Here is a 14924-nt window from a genome sequence, read left to right as displayed (position 1 = left end):
TACTGTTGTCTTTTTCATGCAATATCAGTGTGCTGTGCCAGCCTTGTGCTCTGCTGACAGCGTGGTGCTGAAGGGACCTTGGCTTCTCCAGACTCAATGGTGATTCTGGTGATACTGCATTGGTGGTTGGGGTATCTATGGGGGTTGCTGTGGCCCCTGTTCTCCAGGGTCCCCTTGTGGCCGGTTTCTCTCTGCTTTTAGGGCCTGGGAGGGAACACCCTGCGTTCAAGTTCCTGGGCATCCATCCATGGGGACCTTGGAGGCCAGTTTTTGCAGGGCGCTGATTTTTCCATGCTTCTTTATGATTTTGTGATTTTTTTTTTCTTTATATGTTTGTCAGATTTCATTATGTGCTGCCCCTTCCACAGGGTGTTTATAGGGCCATGTTTTATTGGATGGAGGCTTGCTCTTGGCGCACTCCCTGTTCTGGTGTCCCCACTCCTCTGATGTGCTCAGGAGCAGGGATTCCGGACTCCAATTTGTTTCGGTTATTGGAGGTCCTGTTGATTCTCCTGAGTGTGCAGTCTAAAGGCCACTTACTTCTTGTCCTTCCTGCTCGGCAGTCTGACAGTGGTGAGCAATGCCTCTCAGTTGCTTAACATGGTGTAGCATGGGCCCGCCAGGTTCCTTGGTTGCAGGTTTTTCCTGTTACTTTGGGGCTACCATGGTAGGAGAGCAAACTTCTGAGTGAAACCATGCTATTGTCTCCTTGGGTGGGGAGAGGCATGGCCCCATAGTGCCTTGGGGGAGAGGCTCCTCGCTTACTCTGGAGATGCTGCCAATGTTGCCAAACTGCAGTGGGGGCTTCAGCCTCCATTGTACACGTGGCTTCATGTTCTGCTGATCCAGTTACTGACCCTCCTGTCTGTGGATATGGTGTTCAGAGGCAGTTACATTCAGGGCTCAACTCTGTTTGATCTCCTAGCCCACATTTTGGGGGGTGTTCATGCTGCAGCTGGAGTGAGGCTTCTTGATCGGATGAGAGATGTTCCTAGTCCAGCCGTCTCCGGCTCTCCTCTTCATCCAGCTCACCTCCGGATGGACTTGGGGATAGTCTTTGTGTCGGTGGAGTGTTGTGTTCGTCTCCGCTCCCTTTTGTCCTCACTCCTTCTTCACCCTTTGGCATCTGTGAGGTCATGGTCAAGGTATCCCCTTGTTCACTATCTCCTGAGGCATTGGAACCTGTTGTCTAAGGTGTGGGAGACTCTGTTTTCAAGGGTTCTTACGTACGCTTCCAGTGGGGTGGGATGGGGTGCCACCCTGGAGGATTCCACGGCACAGGGGTGATGGAGTTGGGACCTTTCAGTCTTGGTAGGGTCTGGCGGCAGTCATGACGGCCTTTTTGTTTTTCCGTCCTCTGTTGTTCCACCTTGCAGTGTGGGTGCAGTTAATCATTTGGATTGTCCGCTCCTATCTGCCACCGTCTAGGCAGCATGTGTCCCTCTCTGGTTCTATTGGCTGACTCCCGTCTTCTTTCTTTCTCTGCAGTCTTTCTACCGGAAAGAGAGGGTGGACCTGCCATTGATCTGGGTGGGAGAGTTCCATCTTCTGTGACGTTGTGTCTGGCTCTGGCTTTCTTTCAGTCCATTCTTTGTCAGTTCAGTCACCCTTGGCTGGAATTGTTCACTGTTGCGGAGTATACCCTGCTTCCCCGCCTTTCCAGTCTAGTTCCGCCTTCAAGAGATTGGGCATTTTTTTGTTTTTTGCACTTCCCTCTCCTCCCTCGGGTGGTCAGGGAGGTGGTGCTGCACCAGCCAGATATTCTGTTGCTTGCCCCGATTTGGTCATGATGCCCACGGTTCTCTTGTCCTTTTCGTATGTCTGGTTGCATTGGGTTTTGCCGTTCCTTCTTTCCCCACTGCTCCAGACACTTCTTCCGCTGGAGGCTATTCGCTGGTTGGGACTGGCGGTTCGGTCCTGACGGCCATCTACTCGAGGCTTTTGGCCATCTTTGGTGGGATTTTTCCATCTGGAGGGTTTGCAGCATGCTCCGTTTGAGCCTTTGGTGTGTTTCTTTCGGCTACAGTTGTTTTTCTGGTGGTCGTTTCCTCTGGGAGATTGGTGGGGGCGATTGGGGCATTGTTGTCCTCCCCTCTGTTTTTTCCAGTGAGGTACTGCTTTATCCTCGTCCTGCCTTTCTCCCTATGGTGGTGTCCTCTTTTTCTTTGAATTCTGTTCTTGTTTGGCATACCTTTTGCCCGTCTCCTTGGTTTGATGTGAAGATGCCACAACATTCCCTTGTTTTGCATTGTGCACTTTCTGTGTATTTACTGCATGCTGCTGTGTTTTGCGTGTCTGTTGCTTTGTTTGTATCCCATAGTTTGGCATTGTGTGGTCTCGAGCCTTCTCTTGCACTTGCGCTTTCTGTGTATTTACTGCATGCTGCTGTGTTTTGCGCGTCTGTTGCTTTGTTTGTCTCCCATAGTTTGGCATTGTGGGGTCTCGAGCCTTCTCTCTCTGCATTGTCCCATTGGGTCTTGTTGGACGTTTCTCATTCTTATTCCTTGGCTGGCCAACCTGTCCCCGGGTCTTTCCTGGAAGGTCTACTAGGGGTGTTTCAGCCTCCTGGCTGGCATTTGTGGGAGCTTCCGATTGTGCTGTTTGCTTTGCTGCCACTTGGGCTTTGTCTCACGCTTTTGTGACCTGTTGCCATTTGCTATTGGGTGGAGACTTAGCCTCTGATTTTGGTTCTGTCATTTTGGGTTCTGTAGGTCCTCCTGAGTAGTATGTTATTTGGGTCATTGCCTTTTGCACACTTCTTTAAGCTTCACTGTTGGTGTGTTTTCTTTTTAAATCAGTTGCTTCGCTGGGGTATGTACTCATATGTAAGGACTGTGAGAGGAAGACGGAGGAGGAGGTAATGCCCAGTTACTCACCAGTAATTTTCATTACTAGGACTCCACGTCTTCCTCGCCATAGTCCTGAGTTCTCCTCTGCCTCTCACCTTTTAACTGATTTTTTTATGGGCTTTACTAGTTCAGGAAGTCCTTCTCAGGAAGTGATGCTCCTTTGGATGGGGGCCATCTTGGGTTGAGAAGGAAAAGTCAAGTTGGGCATTATGTTCTACATGACTGGAGATAAACTCCGACGTAAGGACTGTGGCAAGAAAGGCATTGACTTGGAGCAAAAATGACTGGCAAGTAACCGGGCAATCCTGCTTCGAAGACTGGTGTGTGAGCTTTCCTTCTTCTTCTTGTGCTTGGCCCTACCCTGGTGCAAGGCCTCATTACTTGTGCCCTCCTACTTTTCAGAAAGTCCTTTTTTTCTTTTTAGCTAAGCACTCAGTGAGAATGCATGTGTTTTCCAGCTGTGTGCCTTGTTTACTTCTCTTCGCACCACTCCTCCGCTCACGAGCTTGCTCATGTGCGTTTCCCCTATACCCATCCATGTTCTGATTGCCCTAATGCTCTTCCCCCTCATTTCTTTCTTGTCTATGTGCTTCTCCCATTCCATGTTGCGCCCTCTCTCATCTGTGTGCTTTTGTTCCGTGTTCTACATTGCTCTCTCTGGCCTGTGCCACCTCTGTCTTGGTTCAGACCCTGTAATCTGTGATCATTCACCCCCACCAGCACCATCTTTGTTGCTTCCACCTCGCTCTCCTTGTTGAATAAACAAACCACTTAAAAAAAAAAAAAAAAAAAAAAAAACACATTGGCACTAACATTTGGTTAATTTGCCAACCCATCTTGGATCAATAAATAAAAATATATTTTTTTTAAAAGCCTTGCGTTTCTAGGTGTGGTGCACATGCCTACAAAATTACACAGCTCCTGCTGCTGTGTTATAGATTGTTTTGTTTGGTTTCCTCTTTAGCCATACTTCATAGCATCACTAAAACAATTGGCAAAGCCAATAGTTTCCACAGGCGAGACCTATTGACTTTGCCAATGCTTGTTTCCCCCCCCCCCGGCACTTGAAATTAAGTGATTTAACAAGAATCGCAGGATGTTGAGCGGATGCTGAGACTCGAACATGGTTCCTGGCCGGTGCCTAAAGGCGTACCTTTCTATAAATAAATACTAGTTATTTCAGATACAAATTTGTTATTTCGAAATAGCACTTCGATAAATGTCTTTGTCCCATTCTCAATCTCAAAGCGAGCAGTACAGGAACTTGAGACACCAAATACTAACAACCAATCACGTACAGTTATGCACCTCGTATTTGTAGCAGGAAAGATAAGTAAGATTTGATTGGTTAAGAGAACACAAGTAGTGATCAGCAATTTGAGTTTTCATTGTTCATTGGCTGTTGGTCGTAAATGAATGTCCCGCTGTCTGGGATTGCCCAGGAAAATACTTGCCAGTAAATCATTGGTTGCACTAACCCAGACAGTGCACGTGCCCCGGCACAGTATTTGCCTGCTGCACGTACCTATCTCTGACAGTGGGCGGGCTCCCTGAATTTTCACTGGGCGATTTTTCCCATTGCCCGAGTGAGTCGGCGCTTGAACCGAGGCATCTGGAAATACCCCTTTGATCTGCGCAAACTGGGTGGATGCTGGTGAGTAGTCTATACACTAAGGCAGGGGCTAACGGCGCTGCAGCAGAAACTACTCTAACGCCATCCGAAAACGAGAGCCACTCGGCCTCTGCGAACGTCAGGAGCGCGTCGCCCTCTGCGCCCATCCTTTCCGCCCTCCAGAGCACAGTGCCTCTGCCCATGGGCTCAGGCCCCACCCTGTGCCGCCACCGCAGAGTGCCACTTGTGTGTGCCCGACGCTGGTCGACTGGTGTAAGTCTGTGCCTACATCCCACCTCGGGCCAGCACCGCCGCGTAGGGCCGCTGCGAGGGCGGTGAGTGTAATGAGCAGGGTTTCTTCCAGCTCCGCGCCTACTCTTCTGCAGAACTAAGCTCCTTAGGCTTTGCACCCATCATTCCGCCAGGGGGCGGGGCTTAGCTGCACCCTGGGCTCCCACCTCTGCTCGAGCCGGGATGCTGCTGCTGCTCGTGATTGATTCCCGCTCGGAGGGTATCATGCAGGTGCTGTCAGTAACAAGCCGTCGAATTTCATTGGCCGTTAGGGGACGTTTTCAGCTGCTTTGCTGGACCTGTGTGTGCGTTTTTTCTTTTTTTAAATATTAGCCTCCTCGCGCTAGTCCTAGAATAATATTTTTGTTTCACTACAAATATCCGCTCTGGGGAAAAATAATTTCGCTCTATAGTTGTATATAGTTGCACGAATGTGTAACGTGTTTAGTTCCCTCTGCAGCTTTAGTCTTGGAGGGACATTTGTCATTTAGAACTAAAATGCCAGTGGTGTAAACATAGTGGGTTCTTAAGCAATTGTACACATAATCAGCTGTTTCTTCACGGTGCTGTGTGCATCTTTACAGGGTGACAGTGGTAGGAAATTTGACACGTGTTTAACATGTTGCTAATTTAGTTTCGAGTTATCTCTGGTTTAGTGCATGGTAATTGGGATTCATCGGCAATATGGACGGATACGGTGGACCGCTAAATAATAGGAAGGTGTTTTTTCATGCTTTCAAAAGTGACCTGTTTTGTTGGACAGATTTTATTCGATGTGGCGTCTAGGGCAGCGCTCAGCACTGCCACGCTATTTCGTTTCAGGTGTAGGTTATTTGGCTCAAGACCACGAAGCGCCTGTACACCAACGCTTGTTATTGTCCTGCCAGACAATCCTAATCACAAAACCGCAGATCCAAACTGCATTACTTTGAGCAAGTACGACCAGCATCATAATGCAGTTCCGTGCTTCCCAGCACGGTCCGAATTCCACCAGCTGCTGTTTCTGGCGGGTTTAGCAGGTCAGCGGAGGCAGTGTGTTGGTATCAGTAGGAGAATCAAGGGCCGACTCGGGGGCTGCATGGTTGCCCTTGTCCAGTTTTGTAATTAGAGAAACATTTGTATTTTTTCCGGCTCACATGGGTAGTAATATCGACGCCCCTCGTCTTGAATTTTGCAGCATTGAAGGCTCCAGTGAAGCTGTTAAATTTCTGTGAATTTGCTTCCGTGAGATCTAGGGCTTTTTTTTCTTTCTTTTTGTCCGAGCGAGGGACTTTAAGTATAATTTCAACACCACCAACCCCAGCCACCACCCCAAGTAGTTACTTCGTGGGAAACGTGGGTCGTGTCACGACATTCTCACAGTAGGTTGTACGAGGGTAGCAGGGACTTGTTTATCCTTAGCATCAAATATCTGCAAAGTCACCTCGGCTGTCTTCATTTTCATGTTAATAGTGAGTACCAAGCAGCTGTTTGTGTAGTCCCCACTCAATGTACACGGTTTTATAGATTGTCTTTCAGACCCCATGTATTGTAGAGCACTCCGTTGCGTCCTAGCTTGGGTTGCACTTCAGCTGTACAACAGAAGGAACTTACAGAATTGTAAGAAAAGCACTCCACCCCATCCAGTCCACTCTACTCTAATCCACCCCAAGCCAGCCCTATCACTCCAGTTCAAACCACCCAGTCTAATCCAATCCACCTCACCCCATTTCAGTCGACCCCACTCCAATCCAACCCACTACCTTAATCCACTCCTACCCACTTCACCCTGTTCCACCCCACTCTACAACACTCTGCCACTACAACACTCTGCCACTGGAATCTGCTCCCATCTACTCTACAACACTCCATGCCACTAACTCTTAGCCGTGCTGAACAGCAGCCACACTGATGTACAACGTGGCAAAAACACATTGCCAAAGCCAATAAATGGGCCTTGTATAGGTGAGACCGATTGGCTTTGCCAATACTTGTTTTTTGTTAACCTCTGCCATGTACATGACCGGAATAGTGCCTTTTAATAAGTAGTAGCTGACTATAACCCTAGTATCCTGTTTACTAATCTGCGATAAAAATGCCAGCATCAGATATTTGGACCTGATACTTAGCTAGCAAGGTGACTCATGGCGGCATCAGTTAAGCTGCTGCCATTAGTACAAGATTTATTTGTTGTCCTTGAGTGGAAGCATATTTTTCTGCAACTTAGTTGAGAGGTGTTCAACTAAGAACAACCTTTGAGGTATGACTGTCCTGCAGTGCATGGCTGAAAGAACAGGTTGACAAGTAGAGCACAATTATTATTTCTTCTATTATGTACTAGGTTGAATAGCACCTCAAGATGCATATTTTGTTTATTTCCTAAACAACAAAATGACAGTACAAAGAAAAACTTAGACACAATTCTCTTTCTGAAGTGGAAATGTGAAGAGAAATTAGAGGTATAGTTGTCTGTTGAAACATTTACTTCAGCACATTCGTAATGCACATCTTCCTTACTCATGGATAATTTGTCCTTTATAAAAACTACTGAATTTTGTGATTGGTGCAGTTGAATGTGATTGCCCTAGGATCTAATTTATGCCAACTGGTTGGTGCAGTCACAATAATCTAGGAGCCTGATGTAATGCTAGTGTATACCTTGCACCTGATCTCACTGTTATTTATTAAATGCTGTGCATTAGTGGTGTATTCATTTCATAGTGGGACAAATGTAACAAAACAAGACAATTGTTGCTAAAGCCTTCAGCAGTTTCTTGTCGATTTTTATATGTTCATCTACCATATGAAGACTTATAGTAATAAATAGTACTGTTTCTATCAAGATAAATGCAACATTTTGTCCACTTTTGGTGAGAGATGCTAGTTTTAAAGTATGAAATACTTTCATGTTCCTTTGAGGTTATGCGGCTGAGATCACTTGTGAAGTTGCAGAGCAGGGTAAAACAGAAGTACAAGAACGTATCCACATACTGTTGAGTGCTACATGAACCATTGAACAACTTGATTCTATTTTGTCATTGCATACACTTAAAGCCTGTTTTTTTGGCAGCACAGCTATAAAACTGGGCTATTGATAGCAGTATATAAATAGTGGGCTTTGTGTCTACCCTTTTCCACCATTAGCCTTCTTCAACCAGCTTATTTCTGCCCTTGGCCTTACACTTTCATCACATCTTGGCTTAGCCCAATGGACCACTGATCTCTTACTTACTGTTGTCGAATGTTTAGGCTTGTGCTTCAACCTCGACTTGAGTGCTTGCATAGATCTTCATGAGGGCCTACTTTGCAGCTGTACAATTGGCTCCTGCTGACTCCATCTTGGTGTTTTTTTTCCCCTCCATTGCCTGTGCATTCCTAGATTTCCACCCCTCTCCACCTCGCGTATCTCCCACTCGCCCTCCTCACTCCTTGTCTGCTCCTAGTTGCCCTCTACCCACCATTCATTCTTCGTCTCATCCTCCTTCCCCTGGGTGTTCTTTTGTCAACTCTACACCTGGCTGTCATGGCCTCTTACTGCTCGCTGCCACTCCTTCCTTCCATTCATAGGCTTGTTAAATACTACCCCCCCCCGACACCCTCTTGAGGTCCCCCCCCCCCCACCTTTGCTTTCTGTGTGCTCCATTCCTAGTGGCTTCTAATTTGAATCTCTGAGACTGGATACACTTTTTATTTTTCCTTGAACAAAAGTAAGATACGCTGAAGGCTTGTTTGCCTTCTGTATGTCCCTCTTTTTAGGTCTCGGCTAGACAGCGCATTCACTGTCTCTTCAAGACTATTGTAATCTTACAATGGGCTTGGAGCCAGCCTATTGCTTACGTGCCACTCGTCTTTACAGCCTTGTAATTGGTCACTACAGGCCAAGCATCATTACCTTTCCTGATACTGGTGCAGGGGCCAAGCATTGATTGATTAAATTTAATCAGTGCCTGTCCACTGCTCCTGGTGTGATTGAGGTACTTCTTTTTAACTTGTAGGGTCCTGCAACAGAAGGTGTGTGACTGGTAAAAACGTGTCCAGCAGAACAAACAGAATTGCAAAGTTTTATTTTCTACGATTAACTTGTTTCTTTTATTTTGACAGGTTATCTCTTCTCATTTTGCACTTGTTTGGTTATTGTTTGTGGACCCTGCTCTCAAAAGATAATTATCTTGTTCTAAATTTTGCAGAGTGATATTGTTTCTTTCTTATCTGTCATTCCCAACATTATGCTTTAACACTCTAATCCAGTCCGCCCCTCTCCAATCCATGCCAGTCACCACTGGACTAATCCACTCGCCCCAATCCGCCACACTCCAGTCCTCTCACTCCAATCCACCACACTCCAGTCCTCTCAACTCGCCCAAATCTGCCCACTCAATCCAAAACAATCTGCCCTGCTCTAGTCTAGAACAATCTGTTCCATTCCATTTCCCCCCCCCTTCAGTCCGAAACAATCTGCCCCAAGCCAGTCCAAAACAATTTGTCCCTCCCACGCCACTCCGCCCTGTCCTTCCATCACCAATAAAGTTTTACAAAAATCATATTGAAACAAGACATGCATTCATAAAACCAAAAGGCTGACCACCAAAGTCAGACCTATTGGCTTTGCTAATGCTTATTTCTTTTTATGTTCCCATAATGTGTTCAAAGTGGTTACCCTTGTTTTTGTTTTTATTTTTATTATTATTTTTTCCCCATTATTATTTTTTGGGAAATACTAGCATGCATCAACACATTTTACTGAATATTGTTTCTAACAAATGGTACCTACATTTCATAGTAGTTCAGCAAAACGTTATTTTTCCTAGTTGCATTTTTGTGAATATTTTGTTTTGAAGCAAATATCATCAACTCTGCTTTCAAGCTTTGGTTACCATAACTCACGCTGTAATTGAGACTTAATTGTATGTATGAAGAGGTACCTGCTCTATTGGACATAGAGAATTTGCATTTGGTTATGTCAGACTGGTGGACCTGTGTTTTGAGAGTGGGCATTTGTGCTTCTTTACATATGATTTCCATCATTTTTGTATATTTGGATGACAAACTGTGCTGTGGATCAGGTTGCACAAGGCCATCTGACTTGTGGCCAGTCCATGCTTTCCACCCCCCCCCTCTAGTTATCTTCTGAAAAACCTTGACATGTCTTTGCAGTCTCTTTAGAAAATGGAGTAACGGAAATGTCCCATTGCTATGAGCTGAACCACAGTTGGGTGGATCTTGATTGTCTGTTAAATCTCATTAATTTAGGGAGGCAGTAAACTGAAACTGTGCTTGTTTTCATAGTTTTTGAAGTCTCCAGTGATGATAATGAGACCAGTAAAGGCCACTAGTTCATTTGTTAAAGGTATAAAGCATTATGGATTGCCCTGGTTTAGGCTATAGCCCACTATAAAGTTGTTTTTCTTGAGCCTGCTGCATTGTTTCAACTAGTACATATACACCAACATAACACGTAAAACTAAGAATTTTTAGTTGCAGTTTATCTGCAATATTATTGCCTCCCCTCCAGAATCATTCAAGTTTTCCGTTAAAAGATTGTACCTTTTAACCTTTACTTGTCATTTACATACCATAAACACATTGTAATCACCCTTTTCATTCTAAGATTATTAATTTCCTATTTTATTACTCTCTCTACTTATTGGCTCTTCAGCACCAAACAAACAACACCTCACACTTCATTGAAACGTTCCTAAATCTTGCCAGCACTCAGCATCTTTAACTGTGTTCAGCTTCTTTGACTGTATCCATACCCAGCCCCTGTGCAAACCCTGCACCTAAACCACTTCCTCATATGGTCTGACCGTGGCTGCCTTTCATGTAGGTCTTCACTCATCCTTTCTTGATTTTTATTTAGACTGCATTACGTACAGTGTGGACAAGACCATGAGTATAGAGTGCCTTTCAGAGGAGAAAACAGTAAGACATTGTGCATCGGTAATGGAAAGACAAAAAGTAAGACTCTAAAATACAGTTCAGTAGGTTCAGTGACAATAGTAGACTTTCAGCTTAATATTCTGTAGAGTGGGCGTTCAACTTATTAGTGTGTATGACTTGAAACGTCCCTGAAAATTAAACACTGGCTTTTGCATCTGTTGCTTTGAGGATATCGATGAGTTGCTGCATCTGCCATTGCCTCTTGTCTGTCTCCCCTGATTCTTCATATCTTATTGAGAATGGTAATCAAGGCTATAAATTTGTCTGGGATTGAGGAAGCACTTATATTGTTGCCTTAAACAACTGAAATCAAACCAGATTTTCCTTCATTTCTGTCTGCCTTAAAGAATATGAGGAGGAAGTGAATGGGCTGTTTGGATTGCCACCCCCAAATCTATTACTACATCGTTATGGACACTGAACACTCTGAAGTTATTTTTTCTGTGTTCAGCTCTCAAAATCTTTCACCTTGCTCTTCATTGATTTCATATCTTTTTCATCCTTTGTTAAAGCTGTCTTGTTTCTTAATCAGCTTGTCTAGCTATTGTGACCATCTTTTAGCCTCACAGTGCTGTCCTTAGACTTTATACTGTGCTATCAACGGTCTTCAGAGCTTGCTGTATCATACTGAATTTAGAGCCCATACACTAAAACGCTTTGCAGTTTTCTTTTCTAGTTTGAATAAGGGGTTCTCTAACATTTGTTCTTGAGGAAACTTGAAGTGAAGGAGCCACTCTTATCCTCACTGCCAGTAAAGTAACTCTATTGACTGAGAAGGTTTGAGTCTCTTGATATTGTGCACATGGCTTTATTTCCTCTTGTGTCTGGTATCTGCTTAACCTTGCCCCCCCGTTTTTAGTTTCCTGCTAACCTCTATATGGGTTAAGGCCAACATCTCCCAACCTGCCTGTCACTAAATTTGGCATTTCGCCATTCTAACTTAACAAAATGCTTTTCTTTTTACCCATTAAGGGAAAAATGCGATATAAGCATTCAAGGGTTGGTGAAGCCAGAAATGCATTACTCTTCCTTCACAACCTCAGTTATGCTTCTAGCTAATTCTTCTTGTGGTACCACAAGCTGGTAATTTTCCAGCATTAGGTTACCTTTTCTGGTCTCACCCAAATCCGGAGTCTCCAATAGTTGTTAAACTAGAAAGACTAACATTTTTGCTTGAGACCTTCAAAGTCCTGCATTAGTAAAGTGGGGGAGAGGACGCAATGTTTCTCTTCTACCTACTAAACTAGTCTCTAGTGCCAAGACCACCCCTGTGGAGAGCTAGTTCCATATTCATTTCAGTAATAGTAGTCATTTGCGGAGGCTAGGCTAGCTTTTGCTTCGACCTGTTAAAGTAATGTTAACACACTTCACTGGGGCTATCGTAGAAGCAGATTCTGCTTAAAATGTTTAACCTGTTATATTCCTTTTTCTGAGAGTTTAGTGCTTTTCACCTCAAGGACCGGGTCTGCACAGGTCTGAAGCTTCAGGAGGCTGAATGCTACAGACATTTCAGCCAATTTAACGTTGGCAGTCTAAACAGCCAAAGTATCTGTGTCTTCTCTACAATGTTGAAATCTTCGCTAGACTGTTTTTTGAGGGAGTGGCTCATGGTGGAAGCCGAAGAAAGGGTTGGGAGTACATGTTTGGCAATACACCAGTACATTATGCCTGTTCTTCGTTATAGCAAGCCTTGCTTAATGCCCCATATGCTACATTGCACCACTTAAAGTCAAGTAATCCCTGAAGCCCTTTTCTTGTCATCCTGATATTTTTTCATGTGAAAGTCAAGAGAGCCAAGCAGTGAACAAGGAAAAGAACCGTAGTTGTGATCACAAATAAGTGGTAGACAATCCAGCAAAGTAGGCCTTGCTGGATGCTACTGAGACAGCTGAACACTGCCAAGATCGGTACTGAAAGCAGGGGAGCAAGTGCATGCTTCCACAGCATTGCAGCATGTCTGCCACGCTGCGACACCAGTGCGCAGTGGCCCAGCAGTAAGTGTTCGCAAGAGGAGCCATCCATTTTTCCCTTTCTCCTGCTTCCCCAGTGCCTGGATTATTATAGACTGAGTGTAGTGCATTTCTTCTACAGAGAGTCTTCAAACTGTGAGGCTGATTTTGATCCCCCACAAATCTGAGTGGTAGTTTATGAAGTACACCCATTTAAAAAAAAAAAAAAAAATCCTTCAAACGAACTCTGCATAGATAGGACGGATACTAGAGTAGAGAAGGGGCCCATTTCATGCTGCCACCATATTCCCATCTGCGTCATTTAGTTGTCATCCATTGCTCCATGTAACTGTTGAGATCTCTCTGGGTTCAATGGTTGGCTGTACCCAGTAGGCTCTAGGCACATGGAATAGCCTTAGGACACGTCTTGCACAGAAGCTCGGCATGCCCTCTGAACTTGACAATGCAGGCTCTGAGTGCGGGAGCTGGCCTTTAAATGGAAGTGTAAGTAAGTTGTATTGCTGTCAGCAATTAGTTGTCATTTTAAACATTATACAAAGAAACAAAGGTTGCTGCTGTTGGTTGCGAGGAATACCTATCCTTGCACATTTATTCTGAATGAGATTCTGCAATAACATAAGCAGTATACATCTCTTCCACTGTGGATATTTATAAAGGCAATGCTGTATGATAAGATAACTTTTGTTAATGATAGTATTTATTTTGTTGTTCTTCAAGCACTGTTTGCTTTTCAGGCAATGCTGATTTGGCTGGTATTACATTTAAGGTCACTTAATGCCCTTGACTCAGTGTTTGAGGGTATGGGTGTTAGTAATATTGCCCTAAAAATCTCTGACTAACTCATGTTAATGTTAAAATACAAAACTAAAAGCCACTGAAATTTGCCAGCTGTGATGAGCAATACAACCTCTAGTCCCCCACCTATCCTAGTGCTTGTGAGCTCTTGGTGAGTTTAAATAGTTGCTGAGGCAATTTGATACTTCAACTAAACAATATTCTGGGGGGTTTGGCCTGCCTCTTAGCAACCCTATACCTGGAGGAGGATGGATATCAAGTTTGCCCTGTGTAATATCTCTGCAGGGCCTGGCCACCAGTCTGGTTCTGCACATCAGTTGTGAATAACCCACCTCCAGTAACGGCTCCATTGATTTAATTGATGTAATGTTGGGTTTGACATCGTTTGTGAAGTCACAAGCAGTGCAGTGGCCGAGGTAAGTATATTTTGTTCACCCAAACTGGTTATTTTCAGTGTGTTGGGTTTTGTATTGGTGCCGTAATGTCCAGATAGCTACTTACTTATGGAAATTATCAAGTTTTATAACAAACATTATTTTTCTTCTGAGTTATTGTTCTGCTTAGCTTCAAACTAAGAGGAAACAACACCAAAGAATACAGCACTCTTAATCTGAGTAATTAATTTATTAAGGCACTTCCCAGATCTCTAACGAAAGCACACAAAAATATGAACATGAGCATTTAACTTGAAAGCAGTACAACACGTGGAGATACCAAAATAATCATAGCAGTTAAACGATGGGCAGAAAAAAGTGCAATTCATCAACAATGAATATGAATGCAGTGGAAAAAAAAAATATATATATTCAAAGCTAGGAAATTAAGAATTAAAATGCATCATCATGGGGTTTGCCTTCTTCGTCCTTGCCAACATCAAGCAGGGGAGCCTTGGATGGCTGAGGCAGTAGGAGGTCCTTCCAACATGTGATAATTTACCGGGAGCCGTGCGTCTGCGTTCAGTGGAACTCCTAACTCCGTGCCAATCCTCCCCACCTTATCTATCTTAAACAAACCCAAGAGGAAGGTTCTGACAACCACCCCCCACTCCCTTCCTGTAAGTTATGAAATTCAAGTGCTAGCTGTGCTCGGTCTGCGTCGAAAACATGCAAAGGAACAGGCCCTGCCCCGATGCGCATTCCTGCGACAGAGAAGCTGTACTTTTCCTTGATGGAAACATTCCCAGTCTGAAGACCATTTCTTATCATGTACTTTCCACATCCCTCCATATGTTGTTCCAACACGGTGTAACCTTATGCTAGGAAGAGGAGCATACACACGTTCTGTGTAGAACACAAGCTGTGCGTGGAAAAATACCTGCGCCACTGATTTGACGGCGTCTGGAGCTAACCTGAGCACAAAATGGAGTCGGGGTCAAAATGGAGTCAGTGGTTAAATTCTGATAGCATTACAGTTACTTAAACCATTATTTTTCTTTTAACAGAGTTTTCCTGTTTTTATCTTTTATAGTGCTATAATTTTGTGCCCAGT

General features: G+C 44.4%; 1 protein-coding gene across 3 annotated transcripts in view; it reads left to right on the top strand.

Annotated features, from left to right (window-relative positions):
* The first annotated feature begins 4350 nt into the window (after positions 1 to 4350).
* The window catches only part of ZNF800 (zinc finger protein 800), a 126958-nt gene continuing 116384 nt past the window's right edge, over positions 4351 to 14924 (top strand). The window contains exon 1 of one of the 3 annotated variants that reach the window (XM_069229652.1): positions 4351 to 4503. The gene's annotated coding sequence lies outside the window, so the exon portion shown is untranslated. Of the gene's footprint in view, positions 4504 to 4619; positions 4797 to 14924 lie in introns of those variants that run through there. The other 2 variants (XM_069229653.1, XM_069229651.1) reach the window with 2 other exon arrangements.

Source organism: Pleurodeles waltl, chromosome 4_1 (genome assembly GCF_031143425.1).
Source record: "Pleurodeles waltl isolate 20211129_DDA chromosome 4_1, aPleWal1.hap1.20221129, whole genome shotgun sequence".
In the NCBI taxonomy this organism is placed as follows: domain Eukaryota; kingdom Metazoa; phylum Chordata; class Amphibia; order Caudata; family Salamandridae; genus Pleurodeles; species Pleurodeles waltl.
The sequence above is the reverse complement of the archived record's forward strand: the minus strand, read 5'-3'. Positions and strand labels throughout refer to the sequence as shown.